Here is a 12,357-nt window from a genome sequence, read left to right as displayed (position 1 = left end):
AAAAGGTGTGTAGATTTTTTTTAATTTTTGCTTAAGCTTGGTTTGAAAATTTATTTTGAAGGAATTCAAAGGGCATAGTAGAACATTATTATCGGTAACTGATGCCCCGAGGAAAGAAAATGCAAACACCTAGTAAGGAACCTAAAAGCTCTAGCATGACTCATGAAGAAGAGGAAGAAATGATACATGATATATCAAAATTACAAGACCAAGTGCAAAAAATGTCACTCTAACAAAAGCTAACATAAGCTAATATAAATGGCGTGGAATCTAAGATAAAGGGCGTGGAAGCTAAGATGAATGGCATGGAAGCTAAGATGGATGATTTGAAGATAGATTTGAAGACAGATTTGAAGATAGGCATGGAAAATTTGAAAACATATTTGACAAATTTTCTACAAGAAATACTTACTAATGGTGAAAGGGTAGTAAAGGAAACTCATGATGTGAACAAAAGAAATGTTAATCATGATTTCATAGACTCTAATGTTGGATCGAAGACCCACCATATTCCAAAAATTGATATGAGGAAGTTTGATGGCAAGGATCCCACAACATGGATATCACAGATGGAGCAATTTTTTGATCTCAATAATGTGCAAAACACACAAAAGGTACATATTGCAACTTTATATTTGGAACCAAATCAGTTTGTATGGTATCAATGGCTTTTCTCTCGTAAACAAATTATCACTTGGGTAATTTTTACGAAAGAATTGACATCACATTATGAGGATACAAAAAGAAACACTTTTTTTAGCCAATTGATAAGTCTCAAACAAAAGGGTTCAATAATGGAGCACATTGAGGAGTTCCAAAAATTGAACATAAGGGTAAAAAATATTCCAGAGGAGCATAGGATTGATGTGTTCATAGGGACTTTAAAGGATAATATCCAACATGATGTTTTCCTTTAGGAACCTGATTCATTAGAGAAGGCATTCAAGTTAGCAAGAAAAATGGAAAGCAAAATTATGGCAACCAGGAAGCATACCACTCACAACTATAAAGATGGAAGTGTTGTTGCCCCTAGTCTTCCACAACCTATAAGGTTGACACCACAACAATTGGAAGAAAAAAGAGCAAAAGGGCTTTGTTACAGTTGTGATAGCAAATACACTAAAGGTCATAAGTGTGCTAAGAACAAATTATTCTACATAGATTGTGAAAAGGAAGAAGAAAAGGAGCAAGAAAGGTCAAAAGAAGAGGATATACTCCAGGAACAAAGCCTAGATAAAGAAGAAATGAATCTAACCATATCTTGTAATGCATTGGCTGGAATTACCACTCCTAAAACCATCAAGATAAAAGGACAAATCAAGAAGAAAAAGGTAATAGTGTTGATTGATTCAGGAAGTACCCACAATTTTATTCATTGTAAGGTAGCAAAAGAATTGAATTGCTTCCTATATCCAGCACCAGAGTGTCAAGTGATGGTTGCAAATGGAGGAACGATAAATTGATCTGGAAAGTGCCATAATATCAAGCTATCCATGGGAGAATATGTATTGATTAGCCCAATGCTTTCCATTCCAATGGGAGGTGCTAATGTTGTACTAGGAGTCCAATGACTACAATCCTTGGGTACAATAGCTTTTAATTTTCAAGAACCTTTCATGAAATTTTCTGCAGAAGGAAAGGAAGTTGAATTAAGGGGTATTGCAGGGAAACCGGGAAAGATAATCAACTCTAACGGTATGACAAAGCTTCTAAAAAAGGAACAAAGAGGTATAATTTCACAATTATGTTCGCTAGATGTTTCCACATCGAAATCATCTATTTCTCCAGATCTCCAAAAAGTCTTGGACAATCATTCCAAGGTATTTGAGACTCCCAAAGGTCTCCCACCTATTCATGATCATGATCATGCTATTCATCTAATTCCAGGAAGTGTTCCTCCAAACATCAGGCCGTACAGATATCCCTATGCCCAAAAGAGTGAAATTGAACGTATGGTTGCAGAAATGCTAGACACTAGTATAATTCAACCTAGTCAAAGTTTTTCTCTACTCCAGTAGTATTGGTGCACAAGAAGGATGGATCATGGCACATGTGTCCAGATTATAGGGAGCTCAACAAGCCCACTATTAAAGATAAGTTTCCCATTCCTGTCATTGATGAATTACTGGATGAATTGCATGGATCAATTTACTTCACCAAGTTGGATATTTGTTTTGGATATCATCAAATCAGAATGAAGACTAAAGACATTCCGAAAATAGCATTTAGAACTCATGAGGGTCATTATGATTTTTTGGTCATGCCTTTTGGCCTTACCAATGCACCTTCTACATTTCAAGGTTTGACGAATTCCATTTTCAAACCCTTCCTTAGAAAATTTGTGTTAGTATTTTTTGATGATATACTAATCTACAGCAAGTCTTGGAAGGATCATGTTGAACATGTTGACAGGGTGCTACAACTATTGGAGGAGAAACAATTATATGCAAAAAGATCCAAATGTTTTTTTGGAGTACAAGAGGTGGAATATTTGGGTCATATTGTATCTCATGAAGGATTTAAGGTAGACCCTAGCAAAATTAAAGCCATTAAGGAATTGAAAATCACCACATCCATAAAGCATCTGCGAGGATTTCTTGGGTTGACAGGGTATTATCGCAAGTTTGTTAAGAATTATGGGAGAATAGCAGCACCTCTAACAACATTATTGAAGAAAGATGCATTTTCATGGACTCCAAAAGCAACAAAGGCCTTCCAACATCTTAAAGAGGAAATGTGCCAAGCACCGGTCTTAGCTACACCAGACTTCACAAAAACCTTTATTATGGAATGTGATGCTTCAGGAAATGGAATTGTTGTTGTTTTAATGCAAGATGAAAGACCCATTGCTTTTGAAAGTCATCCAATCAAGGGAAAGTTTTTACACAAAGCTATTTATGAGAAGGAAATGTTGGCAATACTACATGCACTTAAGAAATGGCGACCCTACCTAATGGGAAGACACTTCAAGGTAAAAACGGATCATGATAGCCTTAAATACTTTTTAGAACAAAGATTATCCTCTGAAGAGCAAAAAAAGTGGGTCACAAAGATGTTGGGTTATGACTTTGAAATCGTCTACAAAAAAGGGAAGCAAAATGTGGTGGCAGATGCACTCTCAAGAAAGGATGAGGATGTGGAATCATTGTTGTGCGCCATTTCTATTATCCAACCAGATTGGGTAAACGAAGCAAGGGAGGAATGGAAGAATGATGAAGAAGTGTGGGCACTTATTCGAAAGTTACAACAAGATTCCAGTACATCTGATACATTTAGCTGGAAAAATGATTCGTTATGGTACAAAGATCGCTTATACCTCTGTAAGAATTCCCAACTCAAACAAAAGATTCTTATGTAATTGCACACTTCTCCCTTAGGAGGCACTCAGGATTTTTAAAAACTTACCACATTGTTAAGACAAAAAAAATTTGGGATGGCCTTAAATTGGATATTCAAAAGTTTGTGGCGGAATGTTTGGTTTGCCAACAAAATAAAGTTGAAACAATTAAGACCCCGGGTCTATTACAACCTTTATCCATTCCAAGCCAATGTTGGGAGGAGGTTTCAATGGATTTTATCACAGGTTTACCCAAGTCTAAGGGAAAGAGTGTCATAATGGTGGTAGTTGATAGACTTACCAAGTATGCAAACTTTTGTGCATTATCACATCCATCTAAAGCCAGTACAGTTTCTACTACATTTATGGAAACAATTCAAAAGCTACATGGAAACCCAAAGATTATTGTAAGTGACGGAGATCCCATTTTAAATGGAAATTTTTGGACAGAATTATTTTCTTGTCTCAGTACTCAGTTAGCTCATAGCTCATCTTATCATCCTCAATCTAATGGGCAAACTGAGATAGTAAACAAATGTTTGGAAGGATATCTTCGTTGCTTTGTATCTGATAAACAGACACAATGGGTCAAATGGTTGCCTTTGGCTGAATGGTGGTATAACACTTCCTTCCATACAGCAACAAAAATGACCCCATTTATGGCACTTTATGGATATCAGCCACCATCCATCACACATATTTAAGAGAAAATTCTAAGGTTCAAGCAGTGGAACATCACATCGAGCATCAACAACAAGTCCTCCAACTCTTAAAGGATAACCTCATGTTGGTACAGAATAGAATGAAACAACAGGCAGATCAACATCGTAGCGAAAGAAGTTTTGATGTAGGTGATTGGGTATTCCTACGGCTACAACCATATAAACAAATGTCCCTCAAGTAAGCTAAGTAGGATAATAAATTATCACCAAAGTATTATGGTCCGTACAAGGTGTTACAAAATATTGGTACTATGGCATACAAATTGGAGCTTCCTGCAGCTTCTCGAGTGCACCCAGTTTTCCATGTTTCATGTTTAAAGAAGGTTATAGGCGACAAGCTCCCAGTTCAAACAATATTGCCAGAACTTGACGAGGAAGGAAAAATTATATTGGAACCTAAAGCAGTCACAGAAACAAGAACTTGACAGCTATGAAATCGATCAATTTTGGAGTATCTCATCAAGTGGAAGAACTTATCCGCTGAAGATTCCACATGGGAGGATGAGAATTTTATACAAAAGCATCCAGAACAACTCAAACATTGAGGACAACACTTTTTTGAAGGAGAGGGGCATGTTAGGTCCCTATAATACTAGTGATTACCCCATTACTATTGTAGGTGTATCCCTTATTAATATTTTTGTGCCCCTATTGTCCCCATATTGTTATTACTGTGCCCCATAGAATCCCTCTATTGTTATTTTTGTGCCTTTATATTATTATTGTTAGGTCGGCTAGGTTATATTGTGAATCCTTAGACTCCTATATATAGAAAGGAGGTTTTGTCATTTGAATCATCAAAGAATCATTCATTTGTGTAATGTAAAGGAGGTTGCCCCCTCGAAAACGTTGAATTCTAAGGAGTTGATCTATCTTTTCTATCTTTTTGTGAGCTAGTTTCATAATAATAATGCTGATCAAACACAAGAAAAAAATTTAGACAGTATTAATGCAGGACCAAAAGAAATTGCAGTTTCTACACAAAATGAAACTAACCAAACTACAAAACTTTTCAATGAACAAGATGGTCAAACTGCTATAAATGATGAAAAGTTTGTTGCACCATATAGTGAAAATTATGAGCATGAGATATTATGGCATCTAGAATTTGATGGGTCGGTCAATAAGTTAGGAGCAGGAGCAGGAGTGTGGATATATAATTTGGAGAATAATCACTCAGAATGCCATGCACATAGATTGAATTTTAAATGTACTAATAATATGGCCGAGTATGAAGCATTAATTTTAGGTATTAAGTTAGTTAGGAATCTAGGAGCTAAAAGATTTTCTGTCATGGGAGACTTTGAAATAATTATAAAACATATTGATGTTGTATATATGACAAAGGACCCTAGATTAAGTTGTTATAGAGGAACTATTGTAGAAATACTTAACACTTTCCTAGAAACAAAGCTTGTAGTAATCCCTAGAAAACACAATATGCAAGCCCATAGTTTAGCAATGTTTGCTAGCACCTGCAAATTACCCTTCCAACGAGATAGAAGGTGACGAACTAGATAGAGTCAATCCAACTAAATTTACTAAATCAGATGTAGATAACTTAGAGCAAATTGAGATTGATGAAATAATCAGTGAAGAAACCGAAGTAATTAATCTCAAGGATAACTTCTTACCAAAGGGATTAACCCCTCTGGAAGATTTATTTGATTCAAATGATGTTCCTAGGAAACCTAAAATGGAACCATTAAGGTTTGATATAGAGGAATGTAATATAGGCACCAATGAAAATCCTAAACTGATCAAACTTTCAAAATCATTACCTCCAACTGAAAAAGTGAAATACATTGAGTTGTTGAAAGAATTTCAAGATGTCTTTGCTTGGAGTTATGAGGACCTCAAATCCTATGACACCAACATCATCCAGCACACAATTCCTATTAAAGAAAATCAAAAGCCTTTCAAACAAAAACTTAGAAGGATCAATCCTGTCTTATTACCTGCAATTGAAAAAGAAATTCAAAGGATGTATGATGCCAAAATAATTGCACCAATCAGATTTTTTGATTGGGTCTCAAACCTGGTGCCAACTAGAAAGAAAACTGGTGAGATCAGACTCTGTGTGGATCTCATAAACCTCAACAAAGTGTCACTAAAAGACAATTACCCTCTCCCCAAAATGGACCACATTTTATAGAGGGTAGTTGGATCAACCAGAATCTCATTGTTGGATGGGTTTTCTGGTTACAATTAAATATGGTTCATCTAGATGACCAACCCAAAATTGCCTTTACTACTCCTTGGGGCACATTTATGTATGTGAAAGTGCCTTTTGGGCTAATGAATGCAGGAGCCACTTTCCAGAGGGTTATGAATATATCCTTTGCAAAAGAAATTCATGATTTCCTTATGATATATCTAGATGATATTACTGTATTTTCAAAATATGACAATCAACATTTGGATCATCTAAGACAAGTTTTTATTAAATACAGAAAATTTGGAACCTCCTTGAACCCCAAAAAGTCTTTGTTTGGGTTAGAAGAAGCAAAGTTGTTAGGTCACATAATTTCAAAAGATGGTATAAGAATAGACCCTGCGAGAATAGAAGCCATCTTGCAAATACAAAACCCTAGGAACATTAAAGAGTTACAAGCTTTCTTAGGAAAAATTAATTTTCTTAGAAGATTTATATCTAATCTGGTAGAATTAATTAGATCACTAAACAACATGCTGAAAAAATATTCCACCATAAAATGGATTGTTGAGGCTAAAAAATCCTTTGAAGATATTAAACTAGCCTTAACTAAAACACTTGTGTTAATCAGTCCTAAATTTGACAAAGATTTCATCTTGTTTTCCTTTGCTTCTAAGCACACAATAGCTGCAATTCTATTGCAGAAAAATGACCAGGGCTATGAACAACCCATTGCTTTCTTTAGCAAAGCCCTGAGAGATGCCCCCTTGAAATACAATATAATGGAAAAACAAGCATTGGATTTATTCAAAGCCATTAATGACTTTAAGGTATACATCTTATATTCTCATATAGTAGCCTACATTCCAAATTAAGTAGTCAAAGACATCCTAACTCAGGATGGTCCTGATGGAAAGAGGGGAAAGTGGATTGCCACTATTTTAGAGTATGATATAGAAATCAAACCTACTAAGTTAATCAAGGGCCAAGGTTTATCCAAGCTCATGGTTGAATCGAACTATCAGGCCTTGGATATAAACTTTATTGCAACAATAGATGATGGAGAGGAGATGGTGACTCCACTAATCAGCCAGGCCTTTATTGAATCACCTTGGTATGTTGATATTATTTATGTTTTACTGAACTTACAAGCTCCTCCTGAATTATCTAGAACTAAAAGCAGGTTTTTGAAGATGAAATCCTTGAAATTTTGTATATTAGACAATGCTCTGTTTTGGAGAGATCATGAAGGTATTCTTCTTAATTGCTTATTAAAAGATGAATATGACAAAGTTTTGCAAGAGTTTCATGCAAGTGACTGTGGAGGACACCTTTACTAGAAGACCACTGCAGATAAAATCCTTAGAGTTGGTTTCTACTGGCCTACCTTGTTTGTTGATGTCAAAAAATATGTGACCTCCTATCACAAATGTCAAATTTTTGAGGGGAAGAAAAATATTTTACCTTTACCCCTCAAGCCAATCTCTGTTGAAATACCTTTTCAACAATGGGGTTTAGACTTCATTGGTGAAATTCACCCACCCTCCTCTGCCCAGCACAAATGGATCCTCACAGCCACAGACTACTTCACAAAATGGATAGAGGCCATACCTTCAAGGCAAGCCACAGATACTGTTATCATAACCTTCCTTGAAACTAATATTCTATCAAGATTTGGATGTCCAACTAAGCTCATTATTGATAATACAGCAACCTTTAAATCCAAAAGAATGATAGACTTCTACAATTAGTATCATATCACCCTGGGCCATTCTACAACCTATTACCCTCAAGGAAATGGACTGGAAGAATCCTCAAACAAAAACTTGGTAAACATCATCAAGAAGTTACTAGAGGACAATAAGAAAACTTGGAATAAAAATCTAGTCAATGCCTTATGGGCAGATAGATTGACTACTAAGAAATCAATTGGTACTTCTCCCTATCAACTAGTTTATGGGATGGAAGTTGTCTTTCCATCCTCTTTGGGAATACCAGTAATGAAGATACTTCAAAAATTTCAGGTTGAATGAAATAGTGTCCAAAGAAGAATCAACCAAACTATTCACCTACAACAAACCAAAGAAGAGGTCTATATCAGGTCTCAAGTTGTGCAGGAAAGGATTAAAAAGATTTTTGATAAGAGAACCAAGGCTGAAGATTTCTACCTTGGTGACAAAGTGCTCAAGTGGGATTCAAGGAGGGAAGACAAAGGCAAACATGAGAAATTTGATTTCCTATGGAAAGGTCCCTATGTCATTTATTCTTACAGAGGAAATAATGCTTTCTTTTTTAGAGAAATTGATGGTACAGATGCAGAAGGTGGGCCAGTGAATGGTCGAATGCTAAAACATTACTTTGAACCAAGTTACTAATTGTTCATTTCCCATTTTGTATTTTAGCTACCTATACCAATAGGTTTCATATTTCATGATTGGCAAAGAAAGTTCCAAATATGCTCTGCTTTGGTGATGCAAAGATCCCATATTTTCAAGGGAAGACAATGTGTGTACATAGCTTGATGTTGATTCAATTTTGATGGATGGTCCTACAGCCTAATCTGGATCATGCCATGTTTCAATTTTCTGTTGTAGAATAGAGAAAGAAGTCTGTCCAAACTGTTTAATCTTGGCAGACCAGAAGTTAGGTAGAGAATTAAGGTTCCCAACTGCTTAATCTGGGACCTTGGAAGCAATAAGGGTAGTTCTAGATAGAAAATCAAAAGAAAAAGCCAAAAGAAAAGAAAAGGCACATAAGGGTCTGCAAGTCTAAGTGCACCCTCCATGAAGAAACAAAAAATGCTAGGCAAGTAGATGGGTAGGTAGAGGGGGTTGCAGAAATGTCATTCCTTTCAACTGAATTTTGCTGGTCTAACATAAAGGAAGCATCAATGGATAAGGGGAAGCTCCTCTTCCCCATCACTTTGCAGCAAAACAAAGGAGCATGTCTAACTTCCTATTTCCCTCCTTCACTATTCATTACTAACATCCCTTCACCAGTTGTGTTCATGGAAGAATTCAAGGTCTTATGGTGGTTCTTGTTCCTTTAAAAGCCACATTTCTTGTGTAAAATTCTTTTCATTTTGATCTACTCCCTAAGCTAAGTTGTTTTCATATCAACTTAGTGTTATCACTCCTCATTCACCTTTTCCACTCATATTAACCCCTAACTTCTTATTATCTAAATCCCCTATATTCCCCTTTTCCCCTACTATTATAAACACTATGGTGTATAAACCCCAAGCATTCTATAAATATTCCCTTCCCCTTGGCATTATAGCCATATGTCCAAAGTCAGGGATTAAATTGACCTCTGGTCAGTTTAACAGCCTAAGCATTACCCCTCTTTTCCCTTCAGAAATCATTTAAACCATTTGCCCCTTCATTTGCAAAAGAACCTTGTAAAAAACCCCATTTCCACCCCTAACCCGCTTTATTTGCAAAAATACATCAAAACCCACTTTTCGGCTTTATCCAAAGTTTGGCGCAAATGCGCGTTTTTATAAAAAATACATTGAAAACCCATATTATCCGCCGAAGTCCTAAGTCCCGCCGGACACACATTTCAAAGACAAATATTATTTTATTCCCGGCCCCCTTCCGTATTGTCCTGGCACTTTAGCGATCCGTCGACCGTCGGATCCGGGTCTTTTCATCGGACGGCCCACATGCATATCGGGTCGGGCCCGACGTCCGTAAGATAGCACCCGAGAAACTGTCAGAGGGTGACGTCAGGCCTCTGCCACGCGTCGCCCCCACAATTTCTCGGGTCGCCTTCTGACAAAACCGCGGCCGTATCTAAGGCGGTCCGAGAAAATCCACTTACCGCTTATGGTTTTCTGCTGCTCACGTCACCTCCTCATCACTGCCACGTCGTGCTCGCGTCATGCCACATCGCCGCCGCGTCAGCGCCCCTGTCCGCCACTGCTCCGACCTGTCTGCCACCTCATCATCCCCGTGGACCACTCACAGGCCGCCACGTCACTCGATGACGTCATGCTGACGTCATCCGACCTTGACCCCACCTGATGACGTCATGCTGACGTCATCCATAAAAAGCGCCAAAATCCCAAAAGTCCATATTTTTGTCGAAAAACGCGGTTTTTCTCACTTTTTGCAAAAACAAGAACTATTCTGCTCTGCATGCAAATTACGTTCATTCGTTGCCAACCTGCAGAAATCGACCCAGAGACCACCGGCGCTTCCATTCCACCTGCACTTGTAGCCATTGCCGACAGTTTACCAGGTATTTATCCAAAGCATTCCTCTGCGCCTGGTTTTGTATCCATAAATTGTCTGAAGCTAGCTTAAAAGAGTGAAAAACACAGTACCTACCAGCAAATCCCGGTGGCTAGCCTCCATTTTCAATTGTTAAGTCGAAAACTCCCCTGCAGAACCTGCATTTAGCTAAATTTACCTAAAAACACAGTCTGTCCGCGCATTCGTGGACTTAAAACCCGAACTGCTCTAATTCACCGTAAAGAGAGTTTTTCAGGCCTGACATTTGCTCTGGCAGTCCTCTGTGCAGTATTTCAATTGCTGCTATTACAATTTACCCTCTGTTCCTTTGCAATATACCTCTCTGCTTTAAAGATACCCCTCTGTGCTGCTCTCTTCAGTAAAACCACTTCACATACAAATCAGAGGCCTTATTAGCCATGGAAACACCAATAGCATTGAATATTCAACCTCTGAATGCCCCACAAAGAGAATTAGAATGGAAGGCCCTGGGGGATAAGGATTATCAGATGATAGACTCATTTTCAATGAATTCCAAATTTAACATCCATCTGTTGAATGAGTTAAAGGCCCAACACCTCAGTGGAGCTGATATTTTAGGGATTTGGGACTCCAACTTGCCCATTTACAACCTCCCTCAAGTCAATGCCCTTCCAGACTTGATCCATAGATGTTGTGAATGCTATGATCCATGTCAGAGAGCTGTTCTCAATCCCTCAGGTGCAGTCTTGTTCCATATCACCCCTGAGGCCATAAATCAAATGCTCAACTTTCATTCTGCAAGACCATTGACTCCTCTCTCCATGCTAGATTTATTAAAGAAGGGGGGCAACCTGTCCAGTGCCCAGATCATCAAAATCAATCAGTTATTCATACAACCAGGCTCTGAAGCTATGAGAACGCCTCCTATTGGAAATCCATACCTCAATGACTTGGGCAAAATGCTTGTAGATTTGATCAGCTATGTCTTGGGCTACAAGGGAACTGAGGATGTTGATGACACCATTATGGCTATGCTGTCCATATTTTCTCCTGGAAAGCCTCCTGCTGTGCACTATGATTATGCTACATACATTGCAAACAAGATTCATGAGCAACTGTTGAATCTAGAAAGGGAAAAGGTGTTTAGATACACCAGCTACATATATCATATGTTCTTATTTTATCAACCTAACAGTTTCCCTATTCCTCCCAAGAAACTTGATGCCCAGGGAAATCCAAGGTCATTTGTGTTTTGGACCTCAGTTTTTCATCACACCTCTTGCTCACCATACACATACTCTGAATTCATAGACCTTTTCATTCATCCAGCTTTGACCTTGTTATATGGTGTTCCTCCTCCAAGATTAACAGATGAAATGCAAAGAATTCTCCATCTTTCTAAGTCCTACAGCATTGGTGATTGGTACTTTTACCAACACCACACAGTAATCAGAGTTTATGGCTGTGAGCTGGACCCTTACAGGCTGCCAAGATATGTCCCCATGAGACTATTTGCCTTGGAATATTTCAGGCAGTTTGGAAATGCAGACCACATCCATTTCCATAGTAAAAACAAAAAAGTGCAGCTAAAGGTCAGGAACCAGCTAGGCCCTTTCCTTTACAACATAAGGGAGGAGGGATGGAAGGAAGCAGATGGCATGCTAGAGGCCCTCCGATTTGAAACTAGTTTCAAATGGATACCTTATGACCCTAATCATTTCATTTCTCTCAGAAGGGTAAAACATAAATTGGGTGGCTATCCTCATGTCAGATTGCCTCATATTGAGAAATATGCCAATCAACTAAGTTGGAAAGAGGGCACCCTAGAAGAGCCAATGACTAGAGAGCAAATACTACAAAGAGAAGCAAAAAATATTGAGAAAGAGGCTGACTTGGAAACTTGTGGACAGGTTTCCTCTTCAT

The sequence above is a fragment of the Pinus tabuliformis genome, chromosome Q (genome assembly GCF_031772625.1).
Source record: "Pinus tabuliformis cultivar Carrire ecotype Pingquan chromosome Q, CPIR1, whole genome shotgun sequence".
Lineage (NCBI taxonomy): Eukaryota > Viridiplantae > Streptophyta > Pinopsida > Pinales > Pinaceae > Pinus > Pinus tabuliformis.
The sequence above is the reverse complement of the archived record's forward strand: the minus strand, read 5'-3'. Positions refer to the sequence as shown.